The 16,340-nt window shown below is 43.5% G+C and overlaps 1 long non-coding RNA gene across 14 annotated transcripts; it reads left to right on the forward strand.

The window, feature by feature from the left end:
• Positions 1-416: 416 nt before the first annotated feature.
• On the forward strand, positions 417-6,301 carry LOC119278118. Of its 14 annotated transcripts, none has more exons than XR_005137582.1 (9): positions 417-1,166; positions 1,590-2,575; positions 2,731-2,865; positions 3,254-3,429; positions 3,523-3,720; positions 4,059-4,250; positions 4,401-4,474; positions 4,945-5,170; positions 5,264-5,873. It is a non-coding gene; the product is annotated as an uncharacterized LOC119278118 (long non-coding RNA). The 14 variants fall into 14 exon arrangements; XR_005137581.1 differs by having other exon boundaries at positions 417-968; XR_005137590.1 differs by having other exon boundaries at positions 418-1,930; positions 2,116-2,575.
• Positions 6,302-16,340: the final 10,039 nt, after the last annotated feature.

The raw sequence follows: 16,340 nt of genomic DNA on the forward strand, positions 1-16,340 counted from the left end.
GTTGGAGGCCATCTTTCGTTCGAGAGAAACCAGGATGGCACAAGCCGTGTTGGAATGGGGAGTAGGTGACCCGTCTACTTATACCATCCCACCGCATGTTGACACGGAACGTTTCCCTAGGTTCCGGTCATTTTTTGGGGTCTCTTTATTGTGTTAAATGATGGCCTGTAAAATACACATGGTAGTGTAGCACGATATTTGTGTGAGTATTTCTACTCCTAATGTCTCAGTGGTAGTCTGTGTTTCGATTTTATTTTCGTCCCACCATTTTCGTCCGGTTTTTTTATCGTCACTCCCACCTCCCACCCCCGCAAGTAACCATCCCATCGATAAAAAAACCCACGTTAGGAAGGAGCGAGGCGATCAGAGCTAAGGAGGGAGCGAGCGCTAGAACGAAAAAACCATGAGAAAAAAACCTACGAAAAAAGCCTACAAAAAAAAATCGACGACTCGCACCACAAGCGAGCGAGGGGTTCAGAGTGCCCTCGATTCCCATCCAGGATCCCTTCGCTGCCGCCCTCGCTCGCACATCAAGCGCCCTTGATCCTGCGCCGCCGAACCTTCACCGTCAGCGATCCCTTCGGGACTCCTCCGCCAGCCATGCCTTACCCTCCTCTGTGTGCTGGTGGTGGTGATGCAGCGCGTCATCGATCGCGAGATCGGCAAGCCCAAGTACCGCTGCGCTTGGGTCTGTGTCGACACGGCCGCGGACGGCGGTTGCAGGACGACCGAGTGTGGCCTCCAGTACTCAACGCAAGATCAGATCGGCACCTGCCCGATCCCCATCCGAGTCCAGGGCAGGCCGTGCCGTCCGCGGTGACCGGCCATGCTTCAGCCTTCAGGTGCTCCGGCCTGAATCTAGGGCCGTCAGGACCGCCTCCCAGCCGTTCGACGGTTTGCCTGACTCGGCTTCCAGCATGTATGTATGATCGGTCTTACCCCGCTGCCTTCCTCTTCACCAGAGCCAAGTATGTATGATCTATCATTGTACATTAGCTAGCTAGGAGATGTCATGTTCGTGCTTTTTGTCATCTTCCTGAACACGCATCTGAATGTTTGTGCATTGGAATGGCGGGTCTTTCGGATCAACTGTTCCATGCTACGACCTCAGTTTTTAATTTGACTGACTATCTACAATTCTACACATGCTCTTCAAGATTGTTCCTGTGAGTTTCTTTAAAACCTATTTGCACACCTAGCTAGATCATACAGCTGTTAACGTATGGAGTTTTTTTTGAGATCTGTTTATCTCAGGGCTCTGACACGCCGGTTCCATTTAAACAGTTTTTAGAGCTAGCATTTTTCTGTTTTTTATATGGATGATATGCAAAAGTATTTAACACTGCATTTTTTACCCATAACTTGGTTGTGTTAATTAATAGTACAAACTACATTGGACTTGTATGTGGATTTGATTTGGACTTTCTGTACATAGTCGGCTAAACGGTATTACTTCTAATCATCAGTAACTTGTATGTGGATTTGATTTGGACTTTCTGTACATAATTTTTTAATAAAAAACACATATTAACTTAGTTATCTAAACTAATTCCTTTTCATTTATATAACCTTACGACTTTGATACACAGTTCTTGTGGCACCAGCGGCCAACTGGGATAACAAACAAACCAGTGCATGACAATCTGAAGAGCCAGCAGGGGAAGTGAGTCACCTATGAGATATGCACAACAGCACAACCCTCAGGCAGAAAACTATCCCCCCATTGGTGGTTAGCTGATCTCAGTATCTTATGTATTGCATGAAACTTATAGGGAAGCTCATGTGAAATATGACTTTAGACAGCCTGTGTACATGGTCAGCAAGCCACCTATGGGACCACTGTTTTCCTGTAATATATTTTCTTTGTATTAATATGAACTGCAGATCTCTTTTTTTGTTGATATCTTCGCTGGCGTAATGCATCTGATCGGTAAGCATTAGGATTCATTCATTGTCTTTCTTTTGCTGGTTTTAGCGAAGGTGTATTCATGTGAGCCGATCGAATTCCTTCCTTTTCTTGCCTTCAACTACCTGATGCATGTTGCTTATGGTTTTTTAGTCATCAATTTACCTTTCCGTGCAAAAACATATGTACCTTTGCCATTTCTTTTGCAGATACTGGTGATGAGCTCAACAGCAGCATCATTGTTGGTAAATACCATCAGCACTTACAGTCTACTCCACCTACAAAGAGCTATGGCAAGGTGCACACTTTAGTGATGAGCTGGGAAGAGAATGAAGTTTGTTTTTTATCTTGTCTGGTCGTAGATCGAGTGACATGAAGGATGCTGGCTGTTGGTGCTCGTTCATCAGGATCATCTGAATAATGTTTTTCCAACACATTCTGATGTCTTCTCAATTGTGCACCGGGCTCTTCTTTTAGCCAAGGACTTCTGATAAATAATAATCTAGGCAATAATTGAATCCCAAGGACCCATTGAATTTAGAAATGGACTCTTATGATGTCTGACCCCAGAAATTCCAATAAGCAGAGACGATGTTTTATTTTCTTTGTCGGTGACACAACCAAAGGGAACATATGATATTGCTACATGCAAACTAAAAGATATAGCAGGTACCTAAGAGTGAATAACATCTAATTTCCTTTCTTTTTCTTAGCAATTGTTTGATTAAGGTGCCTATATATTTTTATTATTTCTTTTTCTTCAGTTTGGAAAGTCAAGTTTGCATTTTTTTTATAAACACCTAAATCTATCTCTTAATTTTCAGGAAATGGCAAACCAGAAGGATGAGTTAGATGAAAAGTTTCTAGCTGATTACCGAGGTACTACTCAACCATAAATCTGTAGGAATTGCTGTTGTTTTGCGAGCAGAGAGTGGATACTTATAAGGAGGAAGTTGAAGGTAAGTTTGAAATATATATCAACCATTGCTCTATTTGTTTTTTCTATGGTTAGGACCATATTTTGACCATAAAATCACACAAAATGGTTTTGTTCCCTCCTTGCATTTTCCTCTGTTTCTTTTTACTTCTGCCGTAAAACGATTTCTACATATAGCTATGTGTGGATGAAATTTCCTATGCCTTTTTATTCTGTATGATGAGCTTCTCTCACCTTACCCATACTACAAAATATTTTGTTTTGCTATGTCATATAAATTGAGCAGGAAATGCTTCCTTCACTTGCACCTTTTGTTTGACGTTGGTTGTCTGTCAAATTTTTTTTTGTACATTTACTAAGGATACACTTTGACTTACCATTATTTTTTCTTTCCTCGTGTTATTTTGAAGCGATGCCAACGCTTGCAAAGGAAGTGACTTTAGCTGCAACTAGGTGTGACTGGGTGCTCTGTCCTTGCCTTTATGTGTTGTCTCCTTTGTGCAACATCCTAGCTAAGATTTATTATATTCTCACTCGCTAATTAAGCAACTCTTGGAAACTAAGATGCCAACAATCCTAAGAAGAGGTAGTTGTTGTTCCTTCTATGCCTTGCTTTCTTTGGCCAACATTTGCAGTTGCTGCTTCCTTCTTATAAATCATGTTTCATTTTCCTCAACAGCAAGATGTTGACTAATGCACCCTCTGTCGCTGCTCCTGCCAAAGCTTGCTTCTCTTTTGGTAGCAAGAGAAGTCTCAAGGTCGAATTTTGGGGCCGGGAAGCACTAGGTTCTCTGGTGGCCTACCACTAAGTATCAAAGGCATTTTCATATGGTTTTTTCCCGTCTGTAAGATGGCAATTCCATTTACCAACCGAAAGGTATGGTGCTTTCTTAATTGATGTAAATGAAGGTAGCTCAAGAATATCTCAATTCGCATCATGCATTAGTACTCCATAGTGTGTATATGTGTACTTGTATTTAGAATTTAGTTGGTACTCCCTCCCTCCGTCTTATATTGTGGGACGAAGTAGTATTTATTTAGAACATGTTATACAAAAAAGAGTGGCGTTAGATGGTGTACTATTTATTTTGGTTGTCCCAAACAAACTCTGCGCTATATCATTCTTTCTGCTACTCAGAGCCTCTTTGATTCAAAGAATTTTTCATAGGTTTTTTACATGATTTTTTCCTAAGGAAACATTTCTACTACAATTAGGACAACATTGGTCTTCATCTTGTTGGACACCCCTGTTTGGCGTCTGTTTGATGTCCATCCGGACATACGAGCAAGAAATGAGTTTCGACCTTAAAGATGATCTTAATCATTTGTTCGATTCATATTTATGTATTATAGCCCGTAGCAACGCACGGGCGTTCTACTATATGGGATAGCGCATCACAGAGCCAGGTACATCTGCTTCATTTTACATGACTCGACTTACTTGCTTTACAAAAATATTGCAGCAGAAATATTTTCCTTTGACTATGGCTTCATAGATCTCTCTGAATCTTAGGTTTCATGTTACTCACCACTGTTTTTATCAATGGTGTAACATAGGTTTGAAGATTATTTCTCCAACGATGTGGAGCCGCTGACGCTTACTCTCCCTGAAGACTCAGTGGCCAGCTCAGGTGCTTCCTTCAGTCTGATCTGCAGCAAAGCGTTTTCCACGACATCTTGATTTATCATCGATGGATCCAAGTCAAAATAAATTGTTTTGCCAACTAAAGCACTTATGAATTGTTCCTCTAATTTGGCATTCTTATCAGACACTATACTAATCGTGAAGTTGCTATTATGATGCTCATTGCTTATTTAATGATGGCTGAAGTGTACTAACATCATATTCATACAACATAGTTTGTCATTATCAGGTAGCTTAAATGATATTCACTGGTTGCTTTGCGTGGCACTTGCTTGAGTTGAGTGATACTCTTATTCCTGTCCCAACATCGTGGTTTCGGCAAAAGTGGAGCCTACTTATGTTATTATAGCCACATCTGTTCTATTTTAAATCATCAGGAAATGAGCATACTGCATCTTTTTGGTTCTATAATTTTGGATGTTAGGTGGCTTAAGTAATGCCCTGTTAGTTTGTCAGGTTCTCTGAAAAGGCATTCAAGAAGGGATGAAGCAATCTTCTACTTAATTTGGGAGCTCTTCCTTGTCATTGCTAATGATACTATGATACTCTGATTCCATGAGTCCATGAAACAAGCAATAATCTATCTCAAAAATGCGTGTCCAAGCATATAACAGTACTACAACTTACGAGTTCTGACTATGGATATGTAGCACGTTGACAAGACGAGAATAATGCCTCTAAGGTCCTGACTATGACCTTCGTGAATTAGCAAAATTTTGTTCTCATGGATGACTGCAATTATGAGAAGTTTTTACATTTTTTTTTACTGATGCAGGCATTTGTCCCAGCTATGCTGCTTCCCATCAAACTCGAGCTTAGCGCTCCGTCTGCACTCGAGCACAGCTGTCGGCCATCAGCTCGCTCGAGCAAACACCCTGGCCGTCCGCGCACGATCTCCTCCCAGCCTTCTGGCATGTTATTTTTTGCATGCAAGGCTAAGCTATCTCCACCGGCTCCTTTTTCTGTTCGAGCTCCTCCCTACCCTGGCAAATCCAAATGCTACCATCTCCTTTCCTTGGCATGCTAAAACTTATGTCAGTTCATTGTCATGGATAGATTAGTGAGAATGGGATTGGGATCTTTACACTACAGAGGACGAGGAGCTATATGGGCTACGACATGTTGCTTGAGGTGTGGTTCTGGGACCTGCTGTTGTTCAAATTACAGTTCCCTTATTTAGAACTAGGCATTCCCACTGATACTGACCAGACTTGGAGCATTTCCAGCAGTGGCAGTAGACACATGTGGCACCACTTCTTGGTAGATTTTGTCCATTTACTTTTTGTATCCTTTGAATTAGAATATTCTGTGCAAGATTTGAGTTTGAATCTGGTCAAATTAATCTTGTACTCTTTGAATTTAAATAATGTCTCGTATCTTAGTAATTTTTGTTTTGTACTCGAAGTATTTATTTTCTTCAAATTCTCCAATGATTCTGAAACATAGCGGTAATTTTTGCAGGGTTCTGTGGTACAACATCAAGTTTTACTCTTACACCTATGAGAAACTTTTACCTACCTAATAACCGCCTATTTTACTCTCCAATGGATCAGCCCATAGATAAGCAAGCAACTAAGCTAGATTTTCATGGCTGAGTGCCCTAACCCAGGCTCGAAGTCAAATTAGGTCTGAGTTTTCTTGAAGTTCTTAAATTGGCAGTATGGAAATCGAGTACCTTAATTCTTTGCTATATTTGTGATACACTAAATGTTTATCGTGATGTTCTTGCCGTTGATGCTTTTCCTTGCGGATGGCATTTGAGAGAGGGAAAGAACGTGAATTCTGCTTTTTAGTTGTATCTAATGAAATATCTGGGTGGATTATTTTTTTTGATGAAGAATTACCTTGACGCACATCAAGATGGCATTGTTCTCATGTACAGGCTCCATAAATGGACCCGATGTACATGGACCCGATGTACAGATTAGCATTACGACATAAAATTTCGTTGCGAATAATAAATCTAATGAAAATATTGGGCACAATTTATTTCCTCTCAAACAAAAACCAGAAAATTTTAAAGAGAAAACAAAGAAGTATGATGTTGATGGGATATGGACACTGGCTTCTAGGGATGATCAACCTTGCAAGGCAACAGAGGCCATGGTTATTGAAGAGACGAAGCTCTAGCAAAGTTTTGTTGGCTCATGAAGCAATTCGATGAAATTAACATGCTAATGGCTTGCATTGTCCTCAGCTTTCCATGAAACATTTTCTAATGATGGCTCATGGTTAATAAAAGTTTCATCATCTTGATTCCTTTGTATGAAACCCTAAAAAAAGATACATAAGTATGCAATAGTGCTTTTCTTCGGAAGAACAAGTGGAAAACATATGTCAAGACATGTTTGGATTGGAAAGGTGGAGATAGTGGACGAATGAAGGAAAAGACGAGGATGCTAAAGGTATATGTTTGATACAATTGGTGTTGAATCAGTAGAATATTTATTATACCCCCGTTGCAACGCACGGGCATTGTGCTAGTTCCAGTAGAAAGTGTCTCAACGTAGCACCGATAAGAGTATTCATGGGTAACATTTCTCCCACACACAAATTGTCGCATCTCTTATGTCGCTATTGAAATTTCCTTATACGCCGGGTGTCTGGCTCTTCACCGGGTGAGAATCCACGGGTACTCGGCAAACATACATACACCGGGAGCTACACTCGGCAACTGCGGGTTCACGACAACTACAACATTTTGCCGACACAACATCACGGTGAACAAAGCACAATCGGCAAACGAGACAGCCGCCAAGAGCACCACAAGGCAAAGACTAACCATGTGGCATGTCCGTTTGTAACTGATGGCTCTGTGACTTGCTGTTATCTATGTCAGAGAGCCCGCTCGGTAAAACACCTATCAAAGATACATTCTGACCTGACAGGTGGACCCACTAGACCCAGTTGTTAGTGAAAAAAATTATTTGTTAAGTTTTCAAAATGAATAATATGACTTGCTCTTTACCGAGAGCTTTCTGGTACGGCCCGACATCAGACCGTTAACTGAAACCTTTGAACCTGACTTGTGGGCCCATGTGTCCCACATGGCTGTGGTACATTTTACTTAGTGCCACGACCATGCAAATGAATGTTGAACTTACCCATTCAATTGGATTATAGCTGGAATAGCTGTCCCTGTTCCTCAGAAGGGAAAATTCTTCTTCCTCTCCCTTGAAGAGGTCGGCTAATATAGCTGCCATCGCTGCCTGGTTGTCCGGCCCCAGCCATTTGTAATGGGTTGCGTTGCATATCGCATTGTAGCACCACAGGGGGTCCATCCTCTACCGAAGGGGTTGCATGCATCGTTTGATGGCAGCGGCCATCCCGTCAATAATGGTTAGCTTGTTGTGTGCTAGCAGCTTCACCTTAGCAGCCACACACCGCACTTCGGCACTCTCCTCTTGAGAAGGGTTCTTCGGCCGCCAATTAAACTGCTTCCTTAGAGGAGTGTCTGAGTATTCGGGCAAACCCCTCTGAGCTGGCTCAAATAAGGGGACATCCTCGATATAAAACCACTCCCAGGTCCACTCGTCGTAATCCTTCTTAGGGGTCCCTGTGGGATACCCTGTCCCAGCTATGCGTCATATTTTGGTTATGGTCCCTCCCCGGGTGCGGGGGACGAGGCAGAAATATTTTCTCCACAACTTGAAATGTGCTTCGCAGCCCAGGAACATCTCGCAAAGGGCGACAAAGCCCGAGATATGCAGAATGGACCCGGATGTGAGATGATAGAGCTGGATCCCATAGAATTCCGGAAGACCCCTAAGGAAAGGATGAATGGGAAAGCCCATGCCTCGTAAGAGGAAGGGCACGAAACATACCCTCTCTTCCTTGCGAGGAGCAGGGGAATTCTCAACGAAAGGTTTGCCATGGGCGGAAACTAGTCCTGGACAGGTGGAGACAAGATCCGATGCGGGAAGGTAACCTTGAGTCTCGAGCTTGCTAAGTTGAATATGAGAGACTGAGAAGCTCGCCCAGTCACCAGGAAGAGGGCCATGGGGCATGAAGAGGAGCTAGGAGCACACGCCATTCTCTCGAAGATTTTCTAGCGTCCTGGCTTCTTGATTTGGGATGAGCTACCCGTCGTGTTCATGGCCTATTTAATAGACCTAACACTATCCCGTAAGGTGCATTTCTGTAAAAGACCGCTAGACTGTCTGCCTCCTTTAGGCGCACGGGAGTCAATAGATCACATTACTCCAATGTAAGGATCAATGATGTGGGACCTACAACAACTTGATGAATTGAGAAAGTTATCGGGACCGAACATCGGTCAGCCAAACAAAAAGAGGGGGGAGGAACTCGCCCCGCAAGCCAGAGTCTTCGAACGTGCAAGGACATCGGAAATTAATAAACACCAGCATTGGAGGCTAGTTCGGGGACTACTAAGGGAGTCTAGGACTAAGGGGTCCTCTGGCTACTGGCCTATTCTTATGGGCTGGAAAGTTGGGCCGCACTACAACTTCTAGAAGGCTGAGCTATGAGGTGACCCCGTATCCGGACAGGAAATCTTTGATGCCTTGGTGTATCCTCCAAGTCATGAATCATCATGTTTATTCCTTCCTTGTAACCGACCATGTGTAAACCCTAGCACCCCTGGTGTCTATATAAACATGAGGGTTTATTCCGTATAGGCTAGAACAACAACCATCATCCTACTCGCTTAGGGTTTAGTTCATCTGATCTCATCGTAGTTCGACTCTGTAATCATCCTATATACTTCAATATAATCAAGAAGGACCTAGGGTTTTACCTCTTCGAGAGGGCCCGAACCTGGGTAAACACCATGTTCTTCGTCCATTGTTCCCCACCGATCCAAGATCCACAGCTCGGGACCCCCTACCCGAGATCCCCGATTTTGACACCGACGTCGACTGCTGTCCAGAATGCATACAGAGTATTAAGTTCATAAAAATGGAGTAATGCCTTAAGCAAGATGACATGGTGTAGACAAAGTAAACTCACAGATGAATAAACCCCATCCTTTTATCCTTAATGGAAACAATACAAATTCGTGTCTTGTCCTCTTCTATCACTTGATATAGATCACCACAAGAATTCACCCATTACAAAGCACCTCTCCCATTGCAAGAAAAATCAATAGTTGGCCAAACCAAATCAATAGATTGGAGAGAAATACAAAGCAATCATAATTGTGCATAAAATAGTTCAAAGAAGACTCAAATAGTACTCCTAGATAATCTGATCATAAACTCACAATTCATCAGATCCCAACAAACACACCACAAAAAGTGATTACATCAAACAGAACTCCAGGAACATCAAGGTGAACATTTTATTGCAGATCAAAGAGAGAGAAGAAGCCATCTAGCTACTAGCTATGGACCTGTGGGTCTGTGATAAACTACTAACACATCATCGGAAGCACAACAAGGTTGATGTAGAGCCCCTCTATGGTTAATCCCCCCACCGGCAGAGTGGCAGAAAAGGTCTCCATATGGGATCTCTCGAGAACAGAATCTTGTGGCGGTGGAAAAATTATTTCGTGTGGCGCTAACTATTGGTTTCCTGATTTTAGAGAATTTATAGAGGCATAATTAGCTCAACTGGAGCACAGGTGCGCCCACGAGGCACCAGGGCGCGCCCTGGTGGCTCGTGGCCACCTCCTTCGTCTTCTGGCCCTCTCCCGAAGCTTCTAGTATCTCTTTTGTCCAGAAAAATCCCCAAAGTTTTAGTGGCATTTGTACTTGGTTTGGTACTGATACTGTGGCATCCCGGCTCAAAGAAACCAGAACGCCCCGTATTCCAGCCCAGAGATCGAGAGAAGTCTTCTGGAATACAACACTTCTTAGCATAGAACAAATCAGCTCTTTATTACAACCATATGGGTACAAGGGGATCACATCGGCACGGCAACACTACGCCTGCCACGGTTGCTCCATGCAAGGACAGAACAACACGAAGCAGCGTAATAACTACTGGCAGCGGAACAGCAACGATAGTGATGAACTCCACTCCACAGGGACTCTGGCTGAATGCTTATCCTAGCTCGCAAAAAAGGAATCCACGACAAACAAGCAATCAAATTCGGCATGACCTGCAAACTGGCATGACACGCCAGGTCAGTACATTGAATGTACTTGCAAGCTCACAGCAACCAAGAGCAATCAAGACAGACGACAACATGGTAGTTACAGGTTAAACAATGATGAACATGATATCACTAAAACACCATCAGATGGGCATAGCATGAACACATGTTGAACATACACATCTAGCATCATATGAAATGAGCATAGCAATGCTACTCATCATATGCATAGGATGATAATACACGCAACAGGTTTAACCTATCCTGAACCAACTTACTCTGATCGGAGGTTACCTCATAACCATCACATGCATAAGCTTACCATCATGGACATCACACGATCATCTCAGGATCCAATCAAGCTTGGTATTCACAATACCATAGCAATCATTACATGACCACAAGGAGCTTGACCTTTACCGTGATTCTCGCACAACATCACAAATATCCATGAACTCGGTATCCACGATACCACTGTGATCCTCTCACGGTCACATAAAGATCAAACAACTTCTTTCATCATCGAACCGGGGTTGTTATTAAGCACATTATTACTACTGTTGACCCATAGTGTGACCTACTACGAACTGGGCCCATATCCGCAGGCGCGGCTATCGATAGATTTGACACACACTCTTCAGAGGTTAGTACACTTTACCCACACCACAGAACACTTGGCCTCGTGCTCCCATTCGGGTGGACCAACGGCGTTCCGACAAAACCAATCTATTGCCATGACACTCTCCCAGCCACTCCGACAAACTCCCCTTTCGGCTAAGTCATGGGTGGCCTCGTGTCACCTCGTGACACCCAACGACCACCGTTGTGGCAAAACTATAAACGGTCCCAAACGGGGACAATGGTATACCAATCACAACAACGGGCACACAAGGCTTATGTCTGCCTACCTGATCAGGGTAGCGCACACCCATAACCGTCCCTCGTTGGAGGCACCTGCGAGAGGCATGACAATAGACCCAGTTAGGGCCCCCATAAGGCAAGTGTGGTTGTACTGGTCAGCTCGATTTGGTGGCACCATGACTCAGCCAACAGTTGTTCAAGTTTGATTATTATCCGGTTAAACTTTAATGCAATAAGCTGAGCCATATTAAAATAACATGATGCAATTATACTGCATGATATCAACATAAGCATGGGGGTGCAATCTAATCATCAAGCATATCAACAACTTAATCATATATCCGAATCATCATGGCATACTGATGAGCATGAATATCACAAGTATAACACTACTCATAGCATAACATGGCCACTAGCATCGGAAATGACTACCATGCAAGAACATAACGATAATACTACCAAGTAAGCATATAACCAGCTAGATGCATGCATAGCAATGGTACTGGATAACAGATGGTAAGCATGCATCAGCATGAACATCACTACTACCAGCATGTACTACTACCAAGCATGACATGTAACAATAATACTAGCAAGAAGTACAAGATAACAAGATGCAGAAGAGCATAGCATGAAGGTGAACATAGATCTCTATGCATTACCGAAACAATAATAGCAGTTACAGACAAACAAGCACTTATTAAATGTTTAAGCAGAAAACCATGGCTACTGCATGGCTATCATGCAAGTGGTTGTCGTGACTTGCCTGGCGATGAAGAATACACCGGGAGAAGTGCAGAAAGCTCACGGAAGGAGTCACCGAAAAAGTTTCTCCCTTGGAGGGGGCTGATTAGGGGGAAGGGCATAAAGGTCATTTCCAGTATGTGAACACAAAATGAAAATGATATGAACAAAATGGGCTCGACGAGACGAAGACGTGGGTGTTGGAATTTGCCTCAATCCAAGTATCGAGCAAAAAGATACGAGGGGTTTTCAACCAGGGGCCCATCTACAAGAAAAATAATTACAGACTGGACCTAGACAGAAAAAGAGAAAGCGTATAACAGGGAATACGTTTCCTAATATGGAAAACATACTCTGCACTTGCCGTCTCCAATTAACTCACGTGGCAGTGGCGGGGCCGGGTCCTGTGTCGCTTACAGGCGGGTCCCACCTCTCTCTCTCTCTCTCTCCTCCCACTCCTTCTTGCTCCTCCTTCCCAACGGCGTACAGAGGCAAGCCGAGGCTGGCCGCCCCGACGATGCTTGTCGGAGCTACAGGGCACCTCCAGCAAGGTTCCGCCCATGGACGAGATCAGTGGATCACGGCGCATCTCCTGAGATCATCCACGACCGGTGAAGAGGACCGAGGAGATGGCGACCCTAACACCGGCGGATGGCGGCTATGGTGGAGATGGGCATGGCGCTATGGTAGCAAGAAGACGAGGAAAACCCTTGGGATGGGTTCGTGGAGTTGGAAAGTGCCACTAGTGAAGAAACAAGGGAGAGAGGAGGCAAGCTTCAAGTGAATTTAGGTGGACAGGGGGCGGCGGCCATGGACGCGATAGTGGCCGAGGAAGAGCTCCCGGGCTCGGGTGAGTAGCTAGCGAGGGGCTGGGAGGATGGTGGAGCTGCTGGTGAGGTCAAGGGGACGCTGGTTGGGTTATATATAGCCGGGGCAGTGCGGTGCCACCGCAGACGCGTGGCCGGGGCTCGTACATGCTCGTGCATGCGTGTGCATGCCTACACGCTGGACGAAGGCGACGGGGAGGAGCAAGGGGCAGTTTCACAGGGCAGAAGAGGTCAAGAAGCACGGGGAAGAAACGACCAAAGGAGGAAGACGACGGCCGGTTATAGTTCGTCCATGGGCGCGCGGCGACGAGCGCCAGCGAGTGAGCTGCAGGAGGGGGAGAGGGGTCCAGGAAGAAGAGGACGATGAGGCAGAGCTGCTAGAGACGCCCATGCACGCTGAGGCACCAAGGAGGGGAGGGACCGAAGCAAAATGACACTCTAGGCGCGTCTACTACATGCCAAAATGATGGTCACCGCGCAGACTGGCATGGAGGTGATGCAACGAGCTGGCAAACATGTCTGGGGTGTAGCCCCTCCAAGATGGATCAGAACTGAGGAGATGAAAAGAGCAGAGGCACAGAGTGCAGAGGGAAACATGCTTCGCAAGTGTGTTGTAGCAAACTTGACCGCATTGCTGTGATCAACTTAGTGAGGTTAAGAGGAAAGCTTTATGTTTGGGAGGTTTAGGACAGGAAGGACTATAGTCTTGTTAATTTTGATGTGATTTGGACAAGTATTTAACACACTTGCTTTGCAAATGCATAAACTGGTCTAGAAGCAAAAATAGGAAGTAGCACTCACTAGGAGTGATGGATTGATCTTAAAATGATCATGGCAGGATGATTTGATCATATGAGAGTGCTATTAAAATTTCATACCATTTGGCCAAACCAAAATGGTACTTTCTTCATAAAACATCTCTGTGGACAGAATCTTGGGAAAAATCCTGAGGGAAAATGGCTAAATGAAATGATCCGAAATCTTGTGGAGATATGTTATATGGATAGGAGAAGGTCCTAGAAACTTTTCAGCAATATTGAAGCAATATAAAATATACTTGCTTCACAAAGTGAAAATCTAACCAGAGAACAAGAATTGATGTTGAGCTCACATAGGGGCATGACATGAGCTCAAATTTGGATTAGAGTCATGATTTGACCAAATGAAGGATGTGTCAAAGTTTCAACTCATTTGAATATGCCTAGTTCATACCTCCTTCACAAAGTTCCTTTCTGGACAGAAACTTTGGAAATTAGCTGAAAAATATTCACTAGACAAATGAGGTTGAAATTTGGCACAGAGCAATGATATGGATAGGAAAAGGTGTCAAAAAAGTTTGGAGACAAATGGGCAAAGATAAATAGAAAAAGAATTAGTTGAGCATGATGAGGAACATGGCAAATGAAATATTTTGCCATATTTTAGGAAGATAGGACCCAAACAATTTATGATGATTATTTGGGAATTTTAGGAGTGATGGAAATATAGGTTGCTTCACAACCCAGGACAAACATAGTTATTCCTTCAATGGAAAAAGGAATATTCCCTAGAAAAATAGGGTTTGGCCAAGATGAAAATTGCAAGGTCTTGGGATGGATATGAGGATGACAAGCCACTCTAGAAAGAAAGAAGAGATTATCTCCTCCAGTTTCTAGACCACGTAGACGCAGAAAAAGAAATCTCAAGCAAAAACCTCAGAAAATCAAAAGAAAAAGAAAGGGCCAAAAATCAGGGTGTGACAAACCTTCCCCCCTTAAAGAAATCTCGTCCTTGAGATTTTGTTGCTCAGGGAACAAGTATGAATATACCGACTTAAGGAAACCGTTTCCAACTTGGGTATCCTTTTTCCTTTGTTGAGTGTTCCCACTGAATTTTTCATATGACTTGAGTGACTAGCTTTGGGGTGGTTTGCGTCACTGTATCCACATTCTGGCAGAACTTATGTCACATGTTCATGCTTGTATTGGCTCCCATTTCTTTTCGTATTTGCTGGCTTAGCTGAGATTACCATGACTGAAATATATGTCCGTCTCACAAGTCCGAGAGTGATTTTCGATGGATGTGTTATCCAGCACTGACAACCTTTCATGAAGTGGTGATCAGATTTTCCTGATGAACAACCAAGCTCTTACTCCTCATTGGGTTTCTCCAATAAATGCATGTCTTCTAGATTCAAAATGGTGATGTAAATCTTAACCGTTCTCCTGACAGATTCTGACTTCTCGCAGGAGTTTCTGAATCATCTTGACTGACCCCACTGTCTTGATTATCATATCCATACCAATTATTTGTATTGGCCGACATAAAGGTGCACAGCCTTATATGATAGTATCCGTAGACTTGACAGATGGTGGTTCTGACAGAAGAATTTTGTTCATGACAAGCTATCCTTTGATGATCCTCATAAGTGAGGACACATGCCTCAAGACTGTTATTCATCATCCTGATTATTCATTCTGTCAGCATATCCATGGGGATAGTAGGCTGTGTGATGCTTTACCATAGTTGCTGGAGTCAAACTATTGAATTGACCTTTGGTCTGACTTCACAGTCCCAGATATTTGATACTGACAAATCTAAGCATAGACTATTAACTGAGCAGGTTGTTTGGATATGGGGTCCTTACAAAATTGAGTAGACCCCTTAGGTGAATATTCATGGTGATCGATGCTAACTCAGACCGTCCGGGGTATCTACACCATGTGGTACATGCAACAATTTTCATACCTGCATCCCCGGTCTTGCTCCTTCATTATTGTTTTCTTGGTCTGGATCCTTTGTTGAAAGAGTGGTCATATTGCTTCTTCGTGTGACCATAGGTATTGTCGGGTGCAATATTTCGACAATCATAACTTAACCTTGTTCATTTATCGTATGATAGGAACTATGCCAGGTTCACACGTACTTGCATATAGCTCATTGTTGTCGTCAGGCATACAAGGTGGTGACAAGGGTAAATGATATCACCTTGTCGGGTATGAGGAAACTGGCCTGACTGAGTACTACCAAAATATGTTGTCCCATGTTGTCTCTCTCCCAAACTTATCGGTTCTTGCGCCACCAACTGAGGTGTATAACTGACTTTCTTATCCTTGCATGACTTATGAGGTTTCTGGATTCTTACCTTGACTTCACCATTGAACAACTGACTTGCAAGAACTTGGCAGCATGCTAATATATACATGAGAATTTGATTCCCGATGCAGACTTGTGTTCCGACTGATTCTTGCTTCTGATCAAACTGTTGCGGATCTGATTCTTGGGATGCATTGCCATAAGTTGTCAATTCATAGTGCAATATCTTACAACAATGTCGTACTGAGGGAGACTGGATGGCTTATGCTGGAAGCCATTGAGAGTATCTT

This window comes from Triticum dicoccoides, chromosome 3B (genome assembly GCF_002162155.2).
Source record: "Triticum dicoccoides isolate Atlit2015 ecotype Zavitan chromosome 3B, WEW_v2.0, whole genome shotgun sequence".
NCBI lineage: Eukaryota > Viridiplantae > Streptophyta > Magnoliopsida > Poales > Poaceae > Triticum > Triticum dicoccoides.